The sequence below is a fragment of the Scyliorhinus torazame genome, chromosome 21, assembly GCF_047496885.1.
Source record: "Scyliorhinus torazame isolate Kashiwa2021f chromosome 21, sScyTor2.1, whole genome shotgun sequence".
Lineage (NCBI taxonomy): Eukaryota > Metazoa > Chordata > Chondrichthyes > Carcharhiniformes > Scyliorhinidae > Scyliorhinus > Scyliorhinus torazame.
The window spans coordinates 114,887,251-114,910,833 of record NC_092727.1 but is presented as its reverse complement, the minus strand read 5'-3'; the positions used below and the strand labels follow the sequence as shown (position 1 = coordinate 114,910,833).

The window sequence follows — 23,583 nt, the reverse complement described above, 5'->3', positions numbered from 1 at the left end:
AATAGGCTCAATTGGCTGAATGGTCTCCTCCTGCTCCTATGTTCTTTACTTTGATATATTTACAAAAGAACATACTTCCGTAGCGGAGGCAGCATAGCAAACATTCACTAAATTGACCCGGCTTACTCACTCTTCCAACTTCTTCCATCGGGCAGGAGATACAGAAGTCTGAGAACACGCACGAACAGACTCAAAAACAGCTTCTTCCCCACTGTCACCAGACTCCTAAATGACCCTCTTATGGACTGACCTCATTAACACTACACCCTGTATGCTTCATCCGATGCCAGTGCTTATGTAGTTATATTGTATAGGTTGTGTTGCCCTATTATGTATTTTCCTTTATTCCTTTTTCTTCCCATGTACTTAATGATCTGTTGAGCTGCTCGCAGAAAAACACTTTTCACTGTACCTCGATACACGTGACAATAAATAAATCCAATCCAATCGGTCACTGGGATGAGGGGATTATTGTGTTATGTACTCTGGGATAACACAGGCTGCGACTCGATGCAGCTTCGACCAAAAGATACTCCAGACTTTGAAGTAAGTTCAATGTGATTTATTGAACCATTAGCACAGTTCTCTATGCGTTCGACTCTCCTGCTAATCTTGCTGTAGTATCTCAGTCTAACTAACCAGTCTGCTCTAAGCCATGTGGTGGGTGTGATGCTTCTGATCTTCCTCTGTCCTACTCTCCAAGTGTCACCTGTGGAAAGAGACAGAGCATGTGTGCCCTGTTCTTATATATGAGATGTGTAATGCCCCCTTGTGGTAGTGTCATCTCTGGGTGTCTTGACTGCCCATTGGTCGTGTCCTATTCTATGTGTTCATTAGCTGTATGTCTGCATGTCATGACGTCTCTTATGCTCCCTCTAGTGTTTACTTAGTCGTAGTGTATTTACATTAACCCCTTGTGTATTTACAGTGATGCATATCACCACATCCCCCCTTTTTTCGTTACATATTTTCTGTACAGTGTTAAAGAAAAATTGAACAAAACCAGGTAAATAAGTGATGACATGTACAAGCTTATGATGACTGTGATGATGATACAAGATCAAAGAATAGTTATGATGACATTGAAGATTATACAATACCAAATAATAGTTATGAATCCAAAATTCAAGAATTTAGATGGTCGAGTGGCTTTCTTGTGCTGTTATGGAAGTGTCGATGTTGATGTTGTCATTACCTTGTGAAGGCCGTCAGTGCCCTGGTGTTTACGTAACAAAGAAGTCATCAGGAGGTGTTCAAATGGTCAAATCACTTCATTGTCTGAGGAGAACTCTCTTTTTTTTATGCTTGTGGTAGCAATTCTTGATGACATCTTTCCTGAAAGCTGGTTTGCTTGTCCGTAGTGTAGCAAACGTGAATTGGTAAGATGTGTTGACAGACCATGGTATGTTTGCACTCTCGCCATTGTTCTGAGCTGAGCAGTAACATTGTCCTTCATGGGCAGAGTTATACCATGTCGTACCAGTTGTTGTTCTATTGTTGTTGTCATTGTTGTTATTGACGTGCTTGTTGTTGTGTTTGTTGCGCTCAATGACCAGACCGAGTGGAGAATTCGAGTTCTTCACAAAGTTACTTGTGTCAATGTCCTTTGTGGCACTTGTTGTTTCATTGAGCGTGCCGTCTCGGATTCCTCGGCGCTCCCCGTCTAGAGTCATGCCCGGTTCACTGGAATCATCTTTGGCTTGTCGATGCTCCCTGTTTGGAGCCCTTTCTGGTTCACCTGAATCACCTTTGGTTTCTTGATGCTCCCTGTCTGGAGTCATTTCAGGTTATTGTGGAGAGGCTCAAATAGATGAGGTTTGAATTAACGTGGTGTCACTGGAGTCACCAGTAGCCTCACTTTGATTGTCGAGTGCCTCTGTACATACTAGCTGAGATCTGTTAGTCACGTTGAGATGTTGCACATCTTGTATGGGAATTGTGAAGCCTTTCTCACTTGTCGCACATACAGTGGGTAGACCTTCAGTGTCTTCTTGTCGGTTAGATGAGCTGGGTAGACTGTCATAGTCTTTTTGTTGTTCACGTGAGCGTGGTAGACTGTCATAGTTGTCTTGCTGTGCACTTGAGCGTGGCAGACTTGCATCGTCTGCTGCTGGTTGCTCAGATAAGGTTGCTAGACCTTCATGGTCTTGTTCATGCATGGACTGCACTCTGGAGCCTTGCGTTGCTTCCATCGTGGAGGCTGTCCACGAGCTCACTGTGGAGCTTGTACCGCTCTCTGTCTCTTGGCATCAGGCCGCTCTCAGTGTGCTTGTACCGCTCTCTGTCTCTTGGCGTCAGGCCACAGCAGAATCCTGTACTCATGGGTCGGGATGTCGTCTATGCTGGGCTGAGGATCCTCAAATCCGAAGAACTCGTCCATGACTGTGTCGGATGCTTCAATGTACAACACATCTCGTTGCGGTTCGGATTTGGTACTGAGGTCGCCACGTCCAATGATGAAATCATCGTCTGAGTCGTAGTCTTTAAGGACAAAATCATCTCTTAGGGCAGTGCTAACTGCTTGTTGCAGGGTTCTGCGGAGGTTACTTTCAGCTACTGGTTGAAGTTCAGGCATTGTGCTGTCGTTCCAGGTGAAAGAATTGTGTTTTCTGACTTTAAAATGGTTTTAATTTATTTTCAGACATTTCCCCTTTAAGTGGGCGTGGTCCAGGGCCTCTGACATCATGACGCTTGTGACGTAGAGCGTAGGAATGGATTGCACATGCTAGGATCGCTTTTCGTTCGCTGTGCGCTCTTTTCGCAACTGCGCATGCACGGCTTCTCGCACATGCACAAAACACTGTTTCGCCGGTTCGCGTCTTCTCGTTGCCGGTTCGCGTCTTCTCAGGAACTGCGTATGTGCGGCTCCTTGTGCAAAATGACTGCCAATCAAAATTGCCGTTTGCCTCTGCTGCAAGCCTACCTTTGCCTCATGGTGAGTATAGGCGCCAGTTTTACCGATTTCTGTTGCGTTCACCTCAGTAGTTTTCAAACTTGTCCAGGACTGTCGGCAAGTCTCTCTTGTCCTCCCTTTGGAGTACTTGAAGGAATTGAAGATTTCTGTTGCACTTTCACCCGCAATGGTGAGTAGAAGATCTATCTTCTCAGCATCGGCCACGCCATCTAGATCGGATGCTACCATGTAAATCTCAAATCTCTGCTTGAATGCACGCCAGTTGGCACTGAGATTGCCGTGGTACCTGAGCTGCTGAGGGACCGGAATCTCGATCATCTTGCCTGGGTGCTGTTGCTGGTAGTCACGGATCTTGCTGAGTTGAACTATATAGATTCAACAGGCACTACTAGTACCAAGTTGTGTTATGTACTCTGGGATAACACAGGCTGCAACGCGATGCAGCTTTGACCAAAAGGTACTCCAGACTTTGAAGCAAGTTCAATGTGATTTATTGAACCATTAGCACAGTTCTCTATGAGTTCGACTCTCCTGCTAATCTTGCTATTGTAACTTAGTCTAACTAACCAGTCTGCTCTAAGCCACGTGGTGGGTGTGATCTTCTGATCTGCCCCTGTCCTACTCTCTAAGTGTCGCCTGTGGAAAGAGAGAGAGCACGTGTGCCCTGTCCTTATATATGGGTTGTGTAACACCCCCCTGTGGTAGTGTCACCTCTGGGTGTTTTGACTGCCCATTGGTCATGTCCTATTCTAGGTGTTCATTAGCTGTATGTCTGCATGTCATGACGTCTCTGGTGCTCCATCTAGTGTTTACTTAGTCGTAGTATATTTACATTAACCCCTTGTATATTTACAGTGATATATATCACCACAGGGATTGTCCAATGATGGGAGGGTGAGTGAATTGGGCCTGTAAATTGGGGCAGCACAAGTGGATAGCACTGTGGCTTCACAGCGCCAGTGTCCCAGGATCGATTCCCCGCTGGGTCACTGTCTGTGCGGAGTCTGCACGTTCTCCCAGTGTCTGCATGGGTGTCCTCCGGGTGCTCCGGTTTCCTCCCACAGTCCAAAGACTTCAGGTTAGGTGGATTGGCCATGATAAATTGCCCTTAGTGACCAAAAAGGTTAGGAGGGGTTATTGTGTTACGGGGATAGGGTGGAAGTGAGGGCTTAAATGGGTCGGTGCAGACTCGATGGGCCGATTGGCCTCCTTCTGCACTGTATGTTCTATGTAATCTTCGGAACGCAAAAGAATGGGAACCAATCTCATTGGGACATACAGGATTCTGAAGGGACTTGATAGGGGGGTGGACTCAGAGATTGTTTCCATTGGTCAGGGAATCTAAAACACAGGGTCACAGTCTCAGAATAAGGGGACAATCGTTTTGTTTTGAGACGAGGAGAAATGACTTCACTCACGTGGTTAAGAATCTTTGGATTTCTCTGCCTCAGAGTTTTGGATGCTCTGTCACGGCATATATATGACGTGGACATGCCGGCGTTGGACTGGGGTGAGCACAGTAAGAAGTCTTCATTCACCTGAGGAAGGAGCTGTACTCCGAAAGCCAGTGATTCGAAACAAACCTGTTGGACTTTAACCTGGTGTTGTAAGACTTCTTACTGTGACCACATGTATATTTAATGCTGGGATTAGGGTTGCCAACCCTCCGGGATTAGCCTGAAGTCTCCCGGAATTGAAGGCCAGTCTCCAGACACTGCTGTGCACAACCCTGGAGAACAATTATTGGCACGTTAATAAGGTGGGTTTTTTTTTGTCATTTTCTGTGAACAGCTAGAAACTATTGAAAATGGCATAAAAGACCATTTAGCTGACAAACAGCATCCAAATGGATAATGAATCGTTTTGCTTTTCTACTTGGTGTAGGAAGGCAGCGCATCACAAGGTTGGATGTGTTGGACCACTAATAGTGGGAGCGCGCGAGCAAGTCATGTGACGCAACATCCAGGAGTACATGTAAATCGTAGTTAGCAACCCCGAGGTGGGATAGGTGTGTGGGCAGGGAAATTGAAACCCAGCGTCAGCCTTGATCAGGGTCAACAGGCCAAACAGCTCATTCCTGCTCCCATTTACAGTGTTATTGTATATTCCAGTTAAAACAAAGGAGTTTCTAATGTCTTGCAAACTACATTGAAAGAGGAATCCGACAGCAGAGCAACCCAATTCGATATGGAAGTCGTAAGGATTTGAAATGCACATAGAGGAATGCTGAAATGATCATCTCTTTCCTGGACTTCCAAGGCCATATTAGGCTGGTATGACATGGTTAATTACATTTGTGGGCCAATTTTTAGATTTCAGTAATTAAATAACTGTCAATACCAACATGGACTGGTTGGGATAAGTGAAGTTCTTATATTGTCATTTTGACGCAAAACAAATACATACATTTTTACATTGCACAGTTATGATGGGACACTTTTTTCGAAAAACTGTTCGAAAACATGGGCGGAATTCTCCCTTGGCCCCGCCGACGGAGGGTGTGGGGGAAAGAGAGAGAACAGGGGAGGGGAGAGAGGAAGAATTTGGCGGAAGTTCAAAATTCGGATGGGTTCTCTGGCTGCGGTCACCTGGCAACCGGAGAATCACGCTCGAGGTCAATGGATTTTTCCATTGTTGGCGTCTCGCCAGTGGCGTTGTTGCGGCGGGCCGGGCGGAAGAATTCAGCCCCAGGATTATGCCGGTGTGAAATTCCCCCCCCACCCCCCGGATTTTCCGCTTGTGGCCGCAGATCAGGAAATCCACTGGAGGTCGATGCGAAGCAGATTTGCATCCCCGCTCATGGAATGCAGACGAAACCCTCATTTGGTACCTTACCCCCACCACGGAGTCTCCGAGTTGCCAGTGGGAAACGGATGTCAGGAGCAACACGGCGGCAATACCAGTTTCTTCAGAAAACAATGAAAAGGGTATGAATCTGCTGTGCAGCAGGAAAGAAACTGGTTGCAACGGAGACAGAAAACGCCATCCAAAAAAGGGTCAAGTGACTCTGCTGTATGGTAACTAGGGAGCTAAAAGTACCAAGGCTGCAGAACTGCAGGGAACCAGTTCTCCTCCCTGTAAGCCTGACTCCGCCTATCAAGCCGACCTGTTTAAACCACCTCTGGCAATTCAACTGCGGGAGCCACTGCAGCTGCAGAGACAACTCTGCAACCTCAAGACCTTCACTTCAGACAGAGCAGCACCTCGACTTCACAAACATATCAAGCTTGCACCCATATGGATTAATCTTAATGTTTAGAAGTATTGTTTTATCTTCATTTTTCAACTAAGTTCAGCAAAGATTTGTGTGGATGTGTGTTTGCAACTTTATCTTTCCTTAAGGAACTTCCAGAGTGCTATGACGCCCTGGGCTGGTGAGCAGTCGATTCCAGTCCCACAGACCCCAGAGTCCCAACACCAGTGAATTAACTGGATAATGTTCCCCGGACTGTTTATGTTTTGGAACCATTTGGAATAAAATATATTCTTTAAAAAAACAATTAAAATAAACAATAATTTGTATAAAATTCACAGAATCTTTGGCCCCTTGACTGCTCAATAAGTTATAGCCACCAGGTTTGTAAGTTGAACATAATAACTGTTTATTTATAACAGAAACAAAGTTGAAATATGCAGTAATTATAATGGAATAATGGTCAGCTAATCTATTACCCCCCCCCCCCCCCCCCCCCCGCCCTACCATCCCACTCTCTACCCAAACACACACAAAATAGACAAACACAGAGGGAGGGGTAAAATAAGAGGGATCAAGATGAAAAGTGAGTGTCTATTCTTCCAACATTGAATTCTTTGCAGCAGGCTGCCCTCCCAGGATGCTGAGTGATCAAATCCACCGATGTAGTGTTAGTGATGATCCTTTGGCAGTGGCATTCAGTCAGAACTCCCAGACACTGGAATTTCCTCGGGAGAGTCTCTTTAACTTTTATTAACCTGGGCCCTCACTCAAAAGATCAACCTCAGGCCTGTTTTCCTTAAGACTTACTTTTCATCTTAGCCCGGCTCCAGCCTGGGTTTTAAACTTAATTGGTTTCTAGTGTCACCGAATGAACTCTAACCTTACGAAGGAAATAAAAAAACCCCATCTGGGTATTTCAGAGAGGTTTTAACATTTCAGGGGGAGAAACCCAAAGAGCTTCCTCAACCTCAGAGTTCAAAATGAAACTAAGAGAGAAAAAACAGTCACAAAGAGGAAGGAACATTCTGGAGAAAACCCCATACAATCGCAGGTGCCATTGACAAGACCTGGCAATTCGAATCAGTCCGTTGCCCGACAATCAAGTCCATCAAGATGTGTCAGCACCAATCTCCCTGGAATCTGCTGGTGTGAAATCTAAATAGCTTCATGCAACCTGCCTTGCCTCGGGTTCATAGGTCAATTTTCAGTTTAACCCAGTCACTCGAATTAAAGGCATCAGTGCATTAACTGTCCATATAAAAGAATTGTAACACCCCAAATAAAGGAAAAACAGGGTTTGAACAGGGGGATTCTTACAAAAGCAACAGTGTGAAATAAACCAAACGTTTCCTTCTAAAAACTTTGCTGCTGGGTTATTTTTAAATAGAATTACTTACTCCAAGGGTAAAATATACACACTCGCATACAAATATGTTGTTCTAGGAATACACCTCTTAAAGTATCCGTGACACTGAACTATCAGCAAGAATCAACTCCCATGGATCAATAAATTGATCAAATACAACCATCTAGACTTCAGTCTGGTGAAGTACCTAGCAACATTCCACAGCAACTTCAACATCAATTCATTTGTTAGAGATTCATAAATAACCTAATTGGAAACTATGAGCAATCACTGAAAGATGTATCCTTGCCAGCAGAACGATTTGGAGCAGAGAGGGGAGTGTTGTTATAGCTCTGCTTCAGCAGTCAATCCACAGTGTGCATAAACAACAAAAAGCCAAGTGGGATTATTAAGTTATTGCTTCCTCAGGTGGAAGGTGAACCCTGAGTAAATGGATTGTTGTGGAGCAAGGCACCTACTTGGAAGCTGTGCACTTCTTCCTCCATTGCAACTCTGCCAATATTACCTCAGGATCTTCAAGGAGATTGATCTCATGATCATGAGCGCTAAGTGGTGGCAATATTCTCCACAGTGTGGAGGCAGACGGCTATATTAGTACAATATATTAATGCCACTCTTTGGTCATTAGGGAACTTCAGTAAGATGGTCAGGGGCACCGTGACCAGTTTACAATCCACATCCAAATTATTTAATAAAGAATGCAAATCCAACTTTATGAATAAACCATAGATAAGACAAGCTCTTGCTGACAGAGAACCACTAACACAATGCACCCAGACTGCCCCTCACTATACCTTTTACCACTGAAATAAAAGGAAACAAATGGATACAAGACATACATAATTTATTTTGCACGCACACTTACTGTAAAAAATGCATGGAATAATAAGCTATATTAATAGTAAATCTATTATTAGTCAATCCTCAGCAATGCTAATTACAGTAAGTTAAGTCAGAGTATGTTCTGTTTAATAGAACAATTCTTGAGTATGTAAAGCATCTTCTTCTACAGGATATGTCCCTTTTAAGGTACAAGGTCTAATTGTTTTTCAACAAACTCGAGACAAGTTTGTACAGTAGTCAATTTGACAGGGCGAGTTCATACAAATGTCAAATGAGAGGCGGCAGATATTCAATGACTTTGGTATTTTTGTCTTCTCAAATCTCTCCTGGTTTTGGAAAACTTTGAAATGTTTTTAAACTTGAGCATGACACTTGCGAGTCAATATACTATTATAGTTTATAAACACACTGAATATGGGAGAAGAGCGGGACTGCTCGAAGCAGGAAAACTGTCAGGTAGACAAGGCTGAGATTTGCGAATCTTCTTATCCAATCCAAGTAGAATTTTAGGCATTAGCTATTTGGCATGCCTGGTAAATCCCACTCCATCCACCTTCACCCCCCACCCTGCCCTCCCCTTCTTGAAAATAGCTTGTAAATGATGAAGTAAATGATCTGTGTGTTTGAGCACTTGGAGGAAAACAAGCCACATCACACCACTCGCTCAACAAACCTCTTTAAAACGAAAGCACTTATTGAAGGACCCAATAAATAAATAGGTTGCCCCAATGAAACATCTGCAGGTAATTAAACAGGTTCTGAAATCTCACACTCATTTTCTCACCGATTTTGCATGCAGTCTAAAATTCACCGGGAACCATCAATACTTAACATAATTAGCAAATTAAGTGTCAGAAATTGATGGAGTAGATAATGTGCTTTTACTCGGCAAGTGGAAATGAGTGAGGCAGAACTATGGAAATTCTAACCTGTCAAAGTAATTATAGATCTGCCACAAATATTAGCCATCAGGTTTGAATCAAAAAGACTTGCCTTTAATACTGAGCAAATGTTGACAAAGCTCTGTAAACCCATCAGATTCTGAAAGAAAATGCTTCAAGTGTGACACTTCACTAGGAGGGTTCAACACAAAACATTTATCCGTATTTCCTGATATTTCAAGACAATAATATCCATTGATCCCTTTTCCTTCCCATTTCTAAGACACATCACTAACTCATTGATCATACTAGTCAACCACACATCACATGCTTATAACAGTATCTCAAATTGCTCACCACCGGAAGAGCTGCAAACACCATTACACAACCCGAGTGTTAGATTGCACAAAGGGCACTTGCCAGGCACAAACTCGGCTTGGACCAAGCAGGGCGTCCAACCCTCTCCCTGCCATGAGGGTCCGTGAGCGCGGTGGTTTCTGCCAACACAGAGAGCAGGAGGGTGCTGAAAATCGTTGTTGGAGCATACAAACAGGAGGTGGGCAAGTGCTGGGCATGTGCGGAATTTGGAGGTCCAAATTACAGAACAAACAGTGTGCCGGCAGCAAGGGGCAGTGGACTGAGACATGGGACAATTCCATAAAATGGGGGACAGCTGGTCACCCTGGGTCCTTGTCACAGCGCATGTGTATTGATGCACAGCCATCATTACGCTCTATTGAAGCAGTAGTGACAACACTGATAATAAAGTGCATTTCAACTGCGCTTGCAAAGTGTTTTTTGTTTCACATAACCAGGAGCTGGGCGCATGGCGTAACTTGTGGGAATTGGGTGGATTTCATTTCTTTTATTCTCTCTGGATGAGGCATCCTGAAACAGAAATGGGAAATGCTGACTTCCGGTAGCGGCCATGACCTGCTAGGTCACGCGAACGGCAGCTCCCGCCGGGATCGGTGTTTCGGGCCGCTAAAAGGAGCGGCGGCGGCAGTTAACAGGAGGGACCGGCGTGGGAACAGACGTGGGAGAGCCCTCCCCCCCTGCTGGTGCATGGAGAGGACCAGGAGCAGAGCCGGCAGACACGCGAACCCAGGGAAGAAGGGAAACAGAACAGCAGGAGCTCTTTAAAAACTGCTTCATGGAGCTGAAAACGGAGATGTTGGCCTCCATGGAGAGAATTGTGGTGACCCAGAAGGCACAGGAGAAGGAGATCAAGGGAGGTGAGGAGGAAGGTGGCGGAGAATGAGGACGAGATCCTGGGCCTGGCGGTGAAGGTGGAGGCGCACGAGGCGCTCCATAAGAGATGGCAGGAGAGGCTGGATGACCTTGAGTGCAGATCCCGGAGCCACAATCTGCGGATCCTGGGCCTTCCTGAAGGAGCGGAGGGGGCGGACGCGAGCACGTACGTGGCCACAATGTTGGGGACGCTGATGGGCGCGGGGGCCTTCCCGCGGCCCTTGGAGCTGGATGGGGCGCACAGGGTTCTCGCCAGAAAACCGAGGGTAAACGAGCCACCGAGGGCGATGGTGATACAGGTTCAGCGCTTGGCAGACCGGGAGCGAGTCCTGCGGTGGGCGAAGCAAGAGCGGAGCAGTAAGTGGGAGAATGGCGAGATCCGAATTTACCAGGACCTGGGAGCTGAGCTGGCGAGGAGGCGTGCAGGGTTTAATCGGGCGAAGGCGGTCCTCCACGGTAAAGGGGTGAAGTTTGGGCTCCTGCACCCGGCAAAACTGTGGGTAACGTACCAGGACAGGCACCACTGTTTTGATACCCCAGACGAGGCATGGTCGTTCATCAGGCAGGAGAAGCTGGACCTGAACTAAGGGACTGCTGTATGGGGGTGAAATGTGCGGCTGGGGAGGGATCGAGGAGAGGACGGCGGATAAAGCATAAGTTTATGGGCATGCCTGCCCTAGTTTGGTTGAGGGTTTTGTTGTTTGTTTTGCTCGTTTTCCAGGTGTTTTGTTTTCCAGGTGTTCGGTGCTAGGGGGTGGGAAATGCCCGGGACGGGCTGTCCAGCGCACGGGGAGGTCCCAGATGGCGCTTGCCCCTCTACCCTGCGGGGGAGGGGGGGAGAGCCCGAAGGAGGCAACAAGTTAAGGGTTGGTATATAGAGGCGGGAGCGGCCGGAGTCAGCATGGGTGAGGTGACTCACGGAAGCACAATGGGGGGGGAACCAGAGCTAAGCGGAGGCTTGGCGGGGCGGGGGGGGGGGGGTGCTGTTGCTTTGCTGACTGAAGGGGAGCCAGGTGAGGGGTATGGATGGAGAGTCGGGCGAGGGGGCCACCGGGGGGAGAGCTGGAGTAGGGAGGCGGGGGCACGCGGTTGGCCGAAAAAGGGAGATGGCTAGTCGGCGGGATGGGGGGGGGGGGGGGGGGGGCGGACCCCCCGCCCGACCAGGCTGATCACGTGGAACGTGAGGGCCTGAAAGGGCCGGTCAAGCGGTCCCGCGTGTTCTCGCGTTTGAAGGGGTTGAAGGCGGACGTGGCCATGTTGCAAGAGACGCACTTAAAGCTCGCGGATCAGACGAGGCTAAGGAAAGGATGGGTGGGACAGGTGTTTCACTCGGGGTGAGACTCAAAGACCAGAGGAGTGGCTATTTTGGTCAGTAAACAAGTGGCATTTGAGGCGGGGAGCATCGTGGCAGGTAAGGGGGGGCAGGTATATAATGGTGAGTTGCAAGCTGCAGGGGGCCCAGGTGGTGTTCGTGAATGTATATGCCCCGAACTGGGACGATGCGGACTTTATGAGGCGCGTGTTGGGTAGATCCCGGACTGGGAGATAAGTCACCTGATTATGGGAGGGGACTTTAATACGTTCTTTGATCCGAGCTTGGATCGTTCCAAGTACAGAACGGGAAAGAGGACGGCGGCGGCCAGGGCCTTGTGGGAGTTCATGGGCCAGATGGGGGGAGTGGACCCCTGGAGGTTTACACGGCCAAGGACGAAGGAGTTTTCCTTTTTCTCCCATGTCCATATAGTGTATTCATGAATAGACTTCTTTGTGCTGAGTAGAGCTTTAATCCCGAGGGTGGAGGAGGTAGAATACTCGGCCATTGCGGTCTCGGACCATGCCCCGCACTGGGTGGACCTGCGACTGGGGGTGGAACGGGGTCAGCGCCCTCTCTGGTGACTGGATGTGGGGCTGTTGGCGGACGAAGAGATGTGCGGGAGGATAAGGAGGAGTATTGAGAATTATGTGGGAGCGAATGACACAGGAGAGGTGACGGTGGCAGTGGTTTGGGAGGCTCTGAAGACGGTCATTAGGGGAGAATTAATCTCCATTAGGTCCCATAGAGAGAAGGAGAGGGCGGAGAGGGAGAGACTGGTGGGAGAGATACTCAGGGTAGATGGGAGGTACGCGGAGGCCCCAGAGGGGGGGCTGTTGAACGAGCGCCGGAAATTACAGGCGGAGTTTGACTTGCAATCCACGGGGAAGGCGGAGGCGCAGCTGAGGAAAGCGAAGGGGGCAGTTTATGAGTTTGGGGAGAAGGAGAGTAGGATGCTGGCGCACCAGCTGCGCAGGAGGGAGGCAGCCAGAGAGATTGGAGGAGTGCGGGATAGGGAAGGCAACATGGTGCTGAGCCCAGAGAGGGTCAATGAAGTCTTCAGGGAGTTCTACGGAAGGTTATACGAGTCGGAACCCTCCAGGGAGGGGGAAGGGATGAGGCGGTTCATGGACCGGTTGAGGTTCCCAAGGGTGGAAGCAGAGCGGGTGCAGGGACTGGGGGCCCCGATTGAGTTGGAGGAGGTAGTCAGGGGGCTGGCAGGCATGCAGACGGGCAAGGCCCCAGGCCCGGGCGGCTTCCTCGTAGAATTTTATAAGAAGTTCTCGGAGCTGTTGAGCCCGCTCCTGATGAGAACCTTCAATGAGGCAAAGGAGAGAGGGACCCTCCCTCTGACAATGTCGCAGGCATTGATCTCGCTTATCCTGAAGAAGGAGAAGGATCTGCTTCAGTGTGGGTCCTACAGGCCGATATCGCTCCTGACGTGAATGCCAAGCTGTTGGCAAAAATTCTGGCCACCAGAATAAAGGACTGTGTCCCAGGAGTGATTGGGGAGGACCAGACGGGGTTTGTTAAGGGCAGGCAGCTGAACACGAACGTGTGGAGGCTCCTGAATATCATCATGATGTCCTCGGAGCCGGCACGCTTGGCAGGTTTGGATTTGGGGAGGGATTTATAGGGTGGGTCAAGCTGCTGTATCAGGAACCTGTAGCAAGTGTCTCCACAAACCGGCTAAGGTCGGAATATTTCAGGCTGCACCGGGGGACAAGACAGGGTTGTCCCCTGTCCCCGTTGCTATTTGCCCTGGCAATCGAGCCGTTGGCCATTGCGCTCAGGACTTCGGGGGATTGGAGGGGACTGATGTGCGAAGGGGAGGAGCACCGGGTCTCCCTCTATGCGGATGACCTGCTGTTGTATATTTCGGACCCGTTAGAGGGGATGGGGGAGGTCATGCGGATCCTGGGGGACTTTGGGAGGTTCTCGGGGTACAAGTTGAACGTGGGGAAGAGTGAGCTGTTCGTGGTCCACGGTAGGGGCCGGGAGGAGAGACTGAGGGAGCTCACGCTCAGGATAGTGGAGAGGAGCTTTCAGTACTTGGGGATACAAGTGGCCAGGAACTGGAATGCCCTGCACAGGCTCAACTTAACCCGGCTCGTGGAGCAGATGGAGGGAGAGTTTAAAAGGTGGGATATGCTCCCGCTTTCCCTGGCGGGACGGGTGCAGACTGTGACGATGACAGTTCGCCCCAGGTTCCTCTTCGTATTTCAGTGCCTCCCCATTTTCATCCCCAAGTCCTTCTTTAAGCGGGTGAATAGGATTGTGACGGGATTTGTGTGGGCGAAAAAAAACCGGCGAGTCAAAAGGGTATTCTTGGAGCGTAGCTGGGGCTGGGGGGGGGGGGAAAGACTGGCTCTGCCGAACTTCTGCAGTTATTACTGGGCGGCCAATGTGGCCATGATCAGGAAATGGATGATGGAGGAGGGGGCGGCGTGGGGGCGGTTGGAGGCGGCGTTGTGTAGAGGCACCAGTCTAAAGGCACTTGTTACGGCTCCGCTGTCGTTCTCGCCGGCGCGATACACCACTAGTCCGGTGGTGACGGCGGCACTGAGGATCTGGGGGCAGTGGAGGAGACACATGGGAGAGGAGGGGGCCTCGGTGTGGACCCCGAAATGGAATAACCACAGATCTGCTCCGGGTAGGTTGGATGGAGGATTACCAAGGCTGGTATAGGGCATGTATTAGGAGGATGGGGGGCCTGTTTATAGACGAGACTTTCCCTAGCATGCAGGCTCTGGAGGAGAAGTTCGGCCTACCCCCGGGGAATGCGTTCAGGTATCTCCAGGTTCAGGACTTTCTTAGAAAACAGGTGGGGACATTTCCGCTGCTGCCCCCACGTAGGATCCAGGACAGGGAGGTGTCTGGCATCTGGGTAGGGGAGGGGAAGGTGTCGGACATATCAGGAGCTGCAGGAGGTGGAGGAAGCCTCAGTGGAGGAGTTGAAGGGCAAGTGGGAGGAGGAGCTGGGTGAGGAGCTGGATGAGGGCCTGTGGGCCGTCGCCCTGGGCAGGGTGAACCCCTCCTCATCATGTGCCAGGCTCAGCTTAATTCAGTTTAAGGTGGTGCATCGGGCGCATATAACAGCGGCAAGAATGAGTACGTTTTTTGGGGTGGAGGACAGGTGCCCAAGATGTGCAGGGAGTCCGGCGAACCATGCCCATATGTTTTGGGCATGCCCGGCGCTTAAAGAATTCTGGCAGGGGTTTGCGAGGGTGATGTCTAGGATTTTGGACACTCGGGTGAAGGAGAGTCGAACAGTAGCGATATTTGGGGTGGCGGAGCATCCGGGAGTGCAGGAAGCGAAAGAGGCCGAGGTACTGGCCTTTGCCTCCCTGGTGCCTGGAGACGGATCTTGCTAATGTGGAGGGACTCGAAACCCCCGGGTGTGGAGACGTGGGTTAGCGACATGGCGGGGTTCCTCAGCCTGGAGCGAATGAAGTTCGCCTTGAGAGGGTCCTTGATGGGGTTCTCCCGGCAGTGGCAACCTTTCCTTGACTTTCTAGGGGAGCAGTAAGTGTCAGCAGCAGCAGCATCCTGGGGGGGGGTTCAGGTGGGGGTATTGTTGATACAATGGGAGTTCGGCATGGAGACAAAACCCACCTTGCTCTGTTTAAAAAAAATGTTTCTGTTGTGTAAGTAGTTTCACTGTAAGCTTTGGGATATGTCTATTGTTATTTTTTATTACTATCTGTATTTCTATTTTTATGTAATGTAAAAACGCTCATTGGAAAAACTTTAATAAAACATTTATTAAAAATAAATAAACAGGAAATGCTGGAGCTGCTCAGACAGCATCTTTGGAGAGAGTTCAGGTCGATGACAATTCACCACGCACCTAGAAAAGATTCAGAGATCCAATAGGTTATAAACAAGAACAGAGACAAGAAAAGGTGGGGAGGGTGGGAGACCAACAGGGAAGGTCTGTGACAGGGTGCAAGGCAGGAGAGATTAAATGGCAAAAGGGATGATGGTGAAAGGCAAAATGAGATGGGTAATGGGATAAATGGAACAAAATATGGGTCTAAGGAGTCGCAAATGACAACAGCAGAGTCACCAGCATCTGCCGCCTGGGAAAAATAAGGAGGCGCATTCATTGTGATTTGGAACTCTTGAACTCAATCTGGAGTTCTTACTGTACCTAATCAAAAGACTCGGTAGAAATTCATTTTGGCAGTGGGTCACAATGGATCGGGGGGTGGGGGGGGGGGGGGGAAGAGACTTCACACGGATTTTCTCTTCACAGATGTGGCCTGGTCTGCAGGGTATTTCCACGATTATCTGCCTACATTTCAGATCACCTGCAGCGTTTCGCCTTTGTAACTTTGCACTGCTATGATTTCTGTTGCAGTTGCAGTTAAATTACTATAAACTGGCACCAAACAAAATGTCGATGCTAAAGACAGTTCAGGGAGCTTTCAGAACTTTTAAGAAGCTTTTTAACGATACAGGGGAATTGACTCAATAGTCAGCTCTGTTCCAAATTTCAAAGACCTGACTGGAAATTGTAAGCCTGTGGGGTGCATTTTCCACGTGTCTGTGTGTATATAGCTGATATAAACACTCTGATTTAGGTGTGTGAGAGCCAGAAGTGTAACCTGGCAATGTCCAATTTTAGAGCTCTAAAAATATTAATAATATTAGCAATATAGTGTCAGCCGTCACAATTGCCTCCAACTCAGAAAGTTGTGGGTTCAAGTTGCAGTTCAGACACTCGAGAGTATTCATTCATACTAGGCGGCACAGTAGCTTAGTGGCTAGCACTGGTGCTTCACACCACCAGGGATCCGGGTTCGATTCCCCGTTTGGGTCACTGTCTGTGCGTAGTCTGCACGTTCTCCCCGTGTCTGCATGGGTTTCCTCCGGGTGCTCCAGTTTCCTCCCACAAGTCTCAAAAGACGTGCTTGTTAGGTAAATTGGACATTCTGAATTCTCCCTCCATTTACCCAAACAGGCGCCGGAGTGTGGCGACTAGGGACTTTTCACAGTAACTTCATTGCAATGTCAATGTAAGCCAACTTGTGACAATAGTAAAGATTATTATTATTCATTTATGTGGGCTCTGTTCAAAGGCAGGTTCTTGGCCCATTGTCTGCTGATGTTTCATCCTGGGCTGTTTTCTTGGCAGTTTTGTCAACTAGTGGAATGTTCCTCTCTTCCTCTCTCAGAGACATGGGGGAGGAGACAGGCCCCAAGTCTCCCTCAGTCTTAATGAGAATCAAATCCACGTTGGTTGCATTATTCTGAACCCAAACAGACAAGACATTCCATTACAGCACCACGAGAGTGCTGCATGATCAAACGTTGACACTTTAGGAATTACACCAAGGCACGAAAAGGTCCCACGGCAACTATCTCAAAGCAAAGCAGTGGCAATCTCCTCTGTGTCCAGACTAATGGATACCATTCAACCAACATGATAAAACAGATGATCTAGTATTGCTGTGTGAAAATTGGCTGCCATGTTTCCTACGTTAAAACAGCGAGCAGATTTCAGAAGTACTTCATTGATTGGAAAGCACTTCGGAAATCCTGAGGTCATGAAAGATACTGTAGCAGTGCAAGATTTCTTTTCACATCTCGCAGTACCATTTGAAATAGAATTTGAGCACCGAAACTCAAATCACCAAGGCACATGTGGACTAGAAATTCGATACTTCCACATCAGAAGAGAGAAGGAAGAGGGGAATTCTGGAAGCAGCAAAATAAAAATCGTACAGCTTTATTTTTGGCCTGATGTAATAAAGCTAAAAAAAAATGTTAGGTTTGTTCTTCGGTTGAACATCTAAATATTAGGATTTAACAGAATGAGAGCCTCATCAATACGAAATGGGCTCAAGGGATAAAGAAATCACCTTAATTGATCAGACATTGAAAGAAAGAAATACTGTGCTCCAAGACAGAAATCAATGGTACATCAACAGACTGGATCAATATCACCCAGTCCCATATTTATAATCAAAATTACAACAGTTACATTACACCATTTTAAAAGAATGACTGAACCAATATCCTGGTGTTGAAACAAGAGAAGCTAAATAACTGCTGAAATGATAGGCAGCAGCATTTAGAGGGGTTCACCAGGATGGTGGTAAATCATTTGAACGGACAAGTGGATTCTATTTGGGTAAATACCTTTCGCATACTGTGGCTTGTCACACTCATTTGACCTCTTGATGTAATTTTATGTAAAATAAAGATTTGGGGGCTGAAGCCATTTTACACATTACATGGAACATGGTGTCAGAGGCATGTAGCTGTGATTGAGTGGCTTTTGATGGCTGAAAAAGGGCCTGCAGCTGCGAAAACCAGAGAATAATTACAACTTCAGTCTGCAACCTTGTATGGGACATCAACAGTTGGGTGAGTCAGCATGGCTTTGAATATTCCAGTACCACCTCCTGTGAAAACAGTTACAAGTCTTACAACACCAGGTTAAAGTCCAACAGGTTTATTTGGAATCACTAGCTTTTGGAGCGCTGCTCCTTCATCAGGCGAGTGTTGGACTTTTAACCTGGTGTTGTAAGACTTCTTACTGTGCCCATCCCAGTCCAACGCCGGCATCTCCACATCATGACCTCCTATGAAGATAAAGGGAGGTTTGACAGTAAATTGGAAAATCTTCTAGTGTCAATGGCAGAATTGTGAGATTGCCGCAGAGTTGAACAAGAAGCCTGAACAAATAAGGGTGGCAAAGCTGTTATCAGTACTGGGGAAAGGAGTATTGTAACCTGGACATCACTGGGCTATGAATAAGACAAACTTGAGAAATTTTTAGTTGCCTTGAATTCCCACTTTGAATCTTACACCAATGTCATTCATGAGCACTGCGTAATACTACAGCTCAGGAAGAGAGGGAGAGAATATTTTTTTTTCAAATATTTTTTTAAATTAAAGTTTTGCAAAGTTTTTCATAATAAATAGTAATAATCCTAACACAGCAAAATAGAGTGAACATTAACATAGTGCAAAAAGAGAATATACAACAGCAATTGACTAGACGTGACCCCACGAGCCTCAGTCTTCCCACACCCTCCCAATGGAGCACTCACCCCTATCGGTTGCTGCTGCTGCTGACGTTTAATTTTCCCTGAGAAGCCATCAGACGGTATTATGCCCCCGCTCAACAGCAGCCGCTCTGTACACTTGGCAAAATTATTTACACACATAAGTAGGCATCTGTTCGTGGTGTTGTCGTCCCTTGCTTCTCCCAGACGGAGTTCGCTGCCGTAGTTGTCTCGTTCCGCTTCTGCGCACTTCCGCTTCTGCGGCCCTCCCGTCTTCCCCGTTTCCTCTGTTCCTGTGGACGTTAAGTTTGTTAACGTTTCCCTGTCTCCCCCCTCCCCGGCTCTCCTCTATTGTTCCGTCTCTTCCCTCTACCCCCCCTTCCCCCCCCCCCCCCCCCCCCCCAAGTGGCTCGCCTTTCCTTCCTCTTAGATTTAGCTGTCCTCACCCCCCTCTCTCCCGGTCTATCTCTCCCTCTCATGCTTTGGCTACTCTCCCTTGTTTCTTGGCTACCTGGCTATTCTTCTGCTCGTTTGTTGGCCACAAACAGGTCTCGGAACAATTGGGTGAATGGCTCCCACCTTCTGTGGAAGCCGTCGTCTGACCCTCGGATGGCGAATTTGATTTTCCCCATTTGGAGAGATTCTGAGAGGTCGGACAGCCAGTCTGCAGCTTTGGGTGGTGGTGCTGACTGCCAGCTGAACAGGATTCTACGGCGGGCGATCAGGGAGGCAAAGGCAAGGGCGTCCGCCCTCCTCCCCAGGAATAGATCTGGCTGGTCTGAAATCCCGAAGACCGCCACTTTCGGGCATGGCTCCACCCTCACCCCCACCACCTTGGACATTGCCTCGAAGAAGGCTGTCCAGTACTCCACAAGTCTGGGGCAGGACCAGAACGTGTGGGCATGGAGGGAGAGAATATTGACCAATACATGACGGTACAGAGACACCTGGCTGAATTATGAGAGGTTGGGCAACTGAAGGATGATCTGGTCAGGGATAGCATCGTCTCGGCAACAAGAGATCCTGCTGGGCGAGCACGTCTGCTGAGTGAAGGGAAACACCTGGCGTGTGCAGAAACTGTGAGGTTGCAAATCATCAGCTAACGAGAGAACTAAAAGGCTTTGTACTATGCCCAGAGGCAGTTCAAGCAGGAATCAATGAAGAAAAGAAGGGACAATTTTCAGTTGGGCCAGCATGAAAGATCAAGGCAGGAGTATTGGATATGTGGACAGCACACAAAAGAAAAAGGAAGCACTACCATGGGGGAAGCAGAACCACTTTTCATGCAACTGTTGCTGGAAAGGAAAACAACAAGCCAATAAAGATTGTTGCTGGAGAGATGTCAGATGATTGGATTTGGGTTATTGTCACGTGTACAGAGGTACAGTGAAAAGTATTTTTCTGCGAGCAGCTCAACAGATCATTAAATACATGGGCAGAAAAGGGAATAAAAGAAAATACATAATAGGGCAACACAACATATACAATGTAACTACATAAGAACCGGCATCGGATGAAGCATACAGGGTGTAGTGTTAATGAGGTCAGTCCATAAGAGGGTCATTTAGGAGTCTGGTGACAGTGGGGAAGAAGCTGTTTTTGAGTCTGTTCGTGCGTGTTCTCAGACTTCTGTATCTCCTGCCCGATGGAAGAAGTTGGAAGAGTGAGTAAGCCGGGTGGGCGGGATCTTTGATTATGCTACCCGCTTTCCCCAGGCAGCGGGAGGTGTAGATGGAGTCAATGGATGGGAGGCAGGTTTGTGTGATAGACTGGGCGGTGTTCACGACTCTCTGAAGTTTCCTGCGGTCCTGGGCCGAGCAGTTGCCATACCAGGCTGTGATGCAGCCCGATAGGATGCTTTCTATGGTGCATCTGTAAAAGTTGGTAAGGGTTAACGTGGACATGCCGAATTGCCTTAGTTTCCTGAGGAAGTATAGGCGCTGTTGTGCTTTCTTGGTGGTAGCGTCGACGTGGGTGGACCAGGACAGATTTTTGGAGATGTGCCCCCCTAGGAATTTGAAACTGCTAACCATCTCCACCTCGGCCCCGTTGATGCTGACAGGGGTGTGTACAGTACTTTGCTTCCTGAAGTCAATGACCAGCTCTTTAGTTTTGCTGGCATTGAGGGAGAGATTGGTGTCGCTACACCACTCCACTAGGTTCTCCATCTCCCGCCTGTATTCTGACTCGTCGTTATTCGAGATCCGGCCCACTATGGTCGTATCGTCAGCAAACTGGTGGATGGAGTTGGGACCAAGTTTTGCCACGCAGTCGTTTGTGTACAGGGAGTACACACACTGATTAGTCACTACACCCTAGAGCAGATTGGTACTCATCAAGTCTTGAGATAAAAAATGGCTTATGACTGTTAGAATGATGACTGCAGAAGGAGAGCATGAAGTGAATATCAAACGACAGGTAGACACTGGTGTTACATTCAACATCAGGGGCTTGGCAGAATCGTATGGACGTGGTCAAGCTGGTAACTCGAAAATGAAGCTGTTACAGTAAAGTTGAGGCTGTCTGGTGGAATAATGCTCACCCCAAGTGGATAAGCCAGGTTGAGAGCCCAACACACTGAGAAGAAATATCTGCAGTTCCAGATAGAACGCCCTGAGCAAATTCCCTTTGTCTCTGTTGAAACAAGTCAAAAGCTTGGATTGGTAACCCTTCACGTACCAGAAGAGATTTGCAGATTTGTAAGACACTAAGTCATTGACTGCTGAACAGATCGTTTCAGGCAAGCGTCTTGCTCGGATAAAGTAAACTACACAATGAGATGCAAGTGTTGCAGGAAGTTGTGATGAAAGGGATGGCCTGAAAGCATCACGATACAACTGTTGCTTCAAGAGATCAAGGACGTACAGAGATGAAGCAACTGTCCATGGTAGCATCTTGTACAAAGGAACTAGAGCCATTTCCCCAAAAAGAGACAAGAAAAGAGACTAAACCGCTGTTAAAGAATCAAATCCAGTCTGAGGAAGGCAAGAGAAATGCTCTATGTCTTGTTTTTATGTTGCAGGATGACCAATTTAATTACTGTAAACCAATTTTATTAAGAACGGAACTTGTAGACACATTGAAAGGTCACTGCAGCCTGGTTACAACTTACATTTACATGTGCAATCTGACCTTCCATCCCCCGGTCAGGTAACCCAAGTATAGAGTGTACCATATTATATCTAATACTGAAGTGCACTACCACAATTAACCAAATATCATGGTGGTTAGCAGAATTGCTTCACAGCTCCAGGGTCCCAGGTTCGATTCCCGGCTTGGGTCACTGTCTGTGCGGAGTCTGCACGTTCTCCCCGTGTGTGCGTGGGTTTCCTCCGGGTGCTCCGGTTTCCTCCCACAGTCCAAAGATGTGCGGGTTAGGTGGATTGGCAATGCTAAATTGCCCTTAGTGTCTAAAATTGCCCTTAGAATTGGGTGGAGTTACTGGGTTATGGGGATAGGGTGGAGGTGTGGACCTTGGGTAGGGTGCTCTTTCCAAGAGCCGGTGCAGACTCGATGAGCCGAATGGCCTCCTTCTGCACTGTAAATTCTATGATTCTATGATGATACTCTACTGGCCAAACATGAACAATGAGATTCAGGATCACATCCATCAGTGCTTGTAATGAACATTAAGCTAATCAAGCTAAAGAGTCGCTCGTGCGTCATGACATTCCAGAAGGTCTGGGGTAGACCTCTTCATTTTCACTGGAATTGATTGTCTGTTCACAATTGATAATTCAGAATCAGGATAATTAAAGGAATTAGACAAGCAGATATCAAAGACTACCAGTGATGGGCGGCACGGTGGCCCAGTGGTTAGCACTGCTGCCTACAGCGCTCAGGACCCGGGTTCGATCCCGTCCCCGGATCACTGTCCATGTGGAGTTTGCCCATTCACCCTGTGTATGCGTGGGTTTCACCCCCACAACCCAAAGGTGTGCAGGTTAGGTGGATTGGCCACGCTAAATTGCCCCTAATTTGGTAAACAATGATTGGGTATTCTATATTTTTTACAACAAAAGAAAGACTACAAGTGAGACTGCAGAATGCCTGAAAGCACACTTCAAACATAATAGCATTCCCAACATTGTGATGAGCAACAATGGCCCTCAGTTCATCAGTGAAGAATTCAGGTGCTTCATGAATGATTGGGAAATTCAGACCACACATCATCTCCACACTATCCCCAGTCAAGTGGAAAGGGCTGAGGCAGTGGTGGAAATGACTGAAAGTATCATCAAAAAAATTGATTAGATCCAGCACGTGTGCAAGGCAATCCTAGAGTGGAGAAAGACACTCTACTGAAAACATGGAAAGTAGTCCAGTCGTTAAAGTCATGATGCACTCACAGACTATTCTTCCAATAGCTAAAAATTACTAAAGCCAGAATTAGTCATAGGAATGAGTGACAAGGTCTAAGTGAAATGACAAAGTAAAAAGCTGCCAAATTGATGCCAGAGCTGAGAGTTGGAGAGCCGGACAGAGTGCAAACATTCAATGCACTCAACAAAAGTAATCTCATTTGGAACTGGTGTAGAGCAGCTGTCACCTCGCACACACTGATGTAAGCCACCAAATATATCGTCGCAACCACAGATAAATTGTTGGAATCAGAGAAGCTGCTCTTTCACAGCAGACAGCTGATGGGGGAAGATTTGATTTCTGCTGGCTGAGCAAGAAACAAAACCATGGCGCCTGGAGGTCAACTATCCCCTAACAGGGCCAGCACGGTGGCACAGTGGTTAGCATTGCGGCCTCACCGCACTGAGGTCCCAGGTTCGATCCCGGCTCTGGTTCACTG

At 47.8% G+C, this 23,583-nt stretch overlaps 1 protein-coding gene across 2 annotated transcripts in view; it reads right to left on the bottom strand.

Moving 5' to 3' along the window:
• The window catches only part of LOC140398536 (inactive phospholipase C-like protein 2), a 265,583-nt gene that overhangs the window by 185,939 nt on the left and 56,061 nt on the right, over positions 1–23,583 (bottom strand). The gene's annotated exons all lie outside the window — the stretch shown is intronic.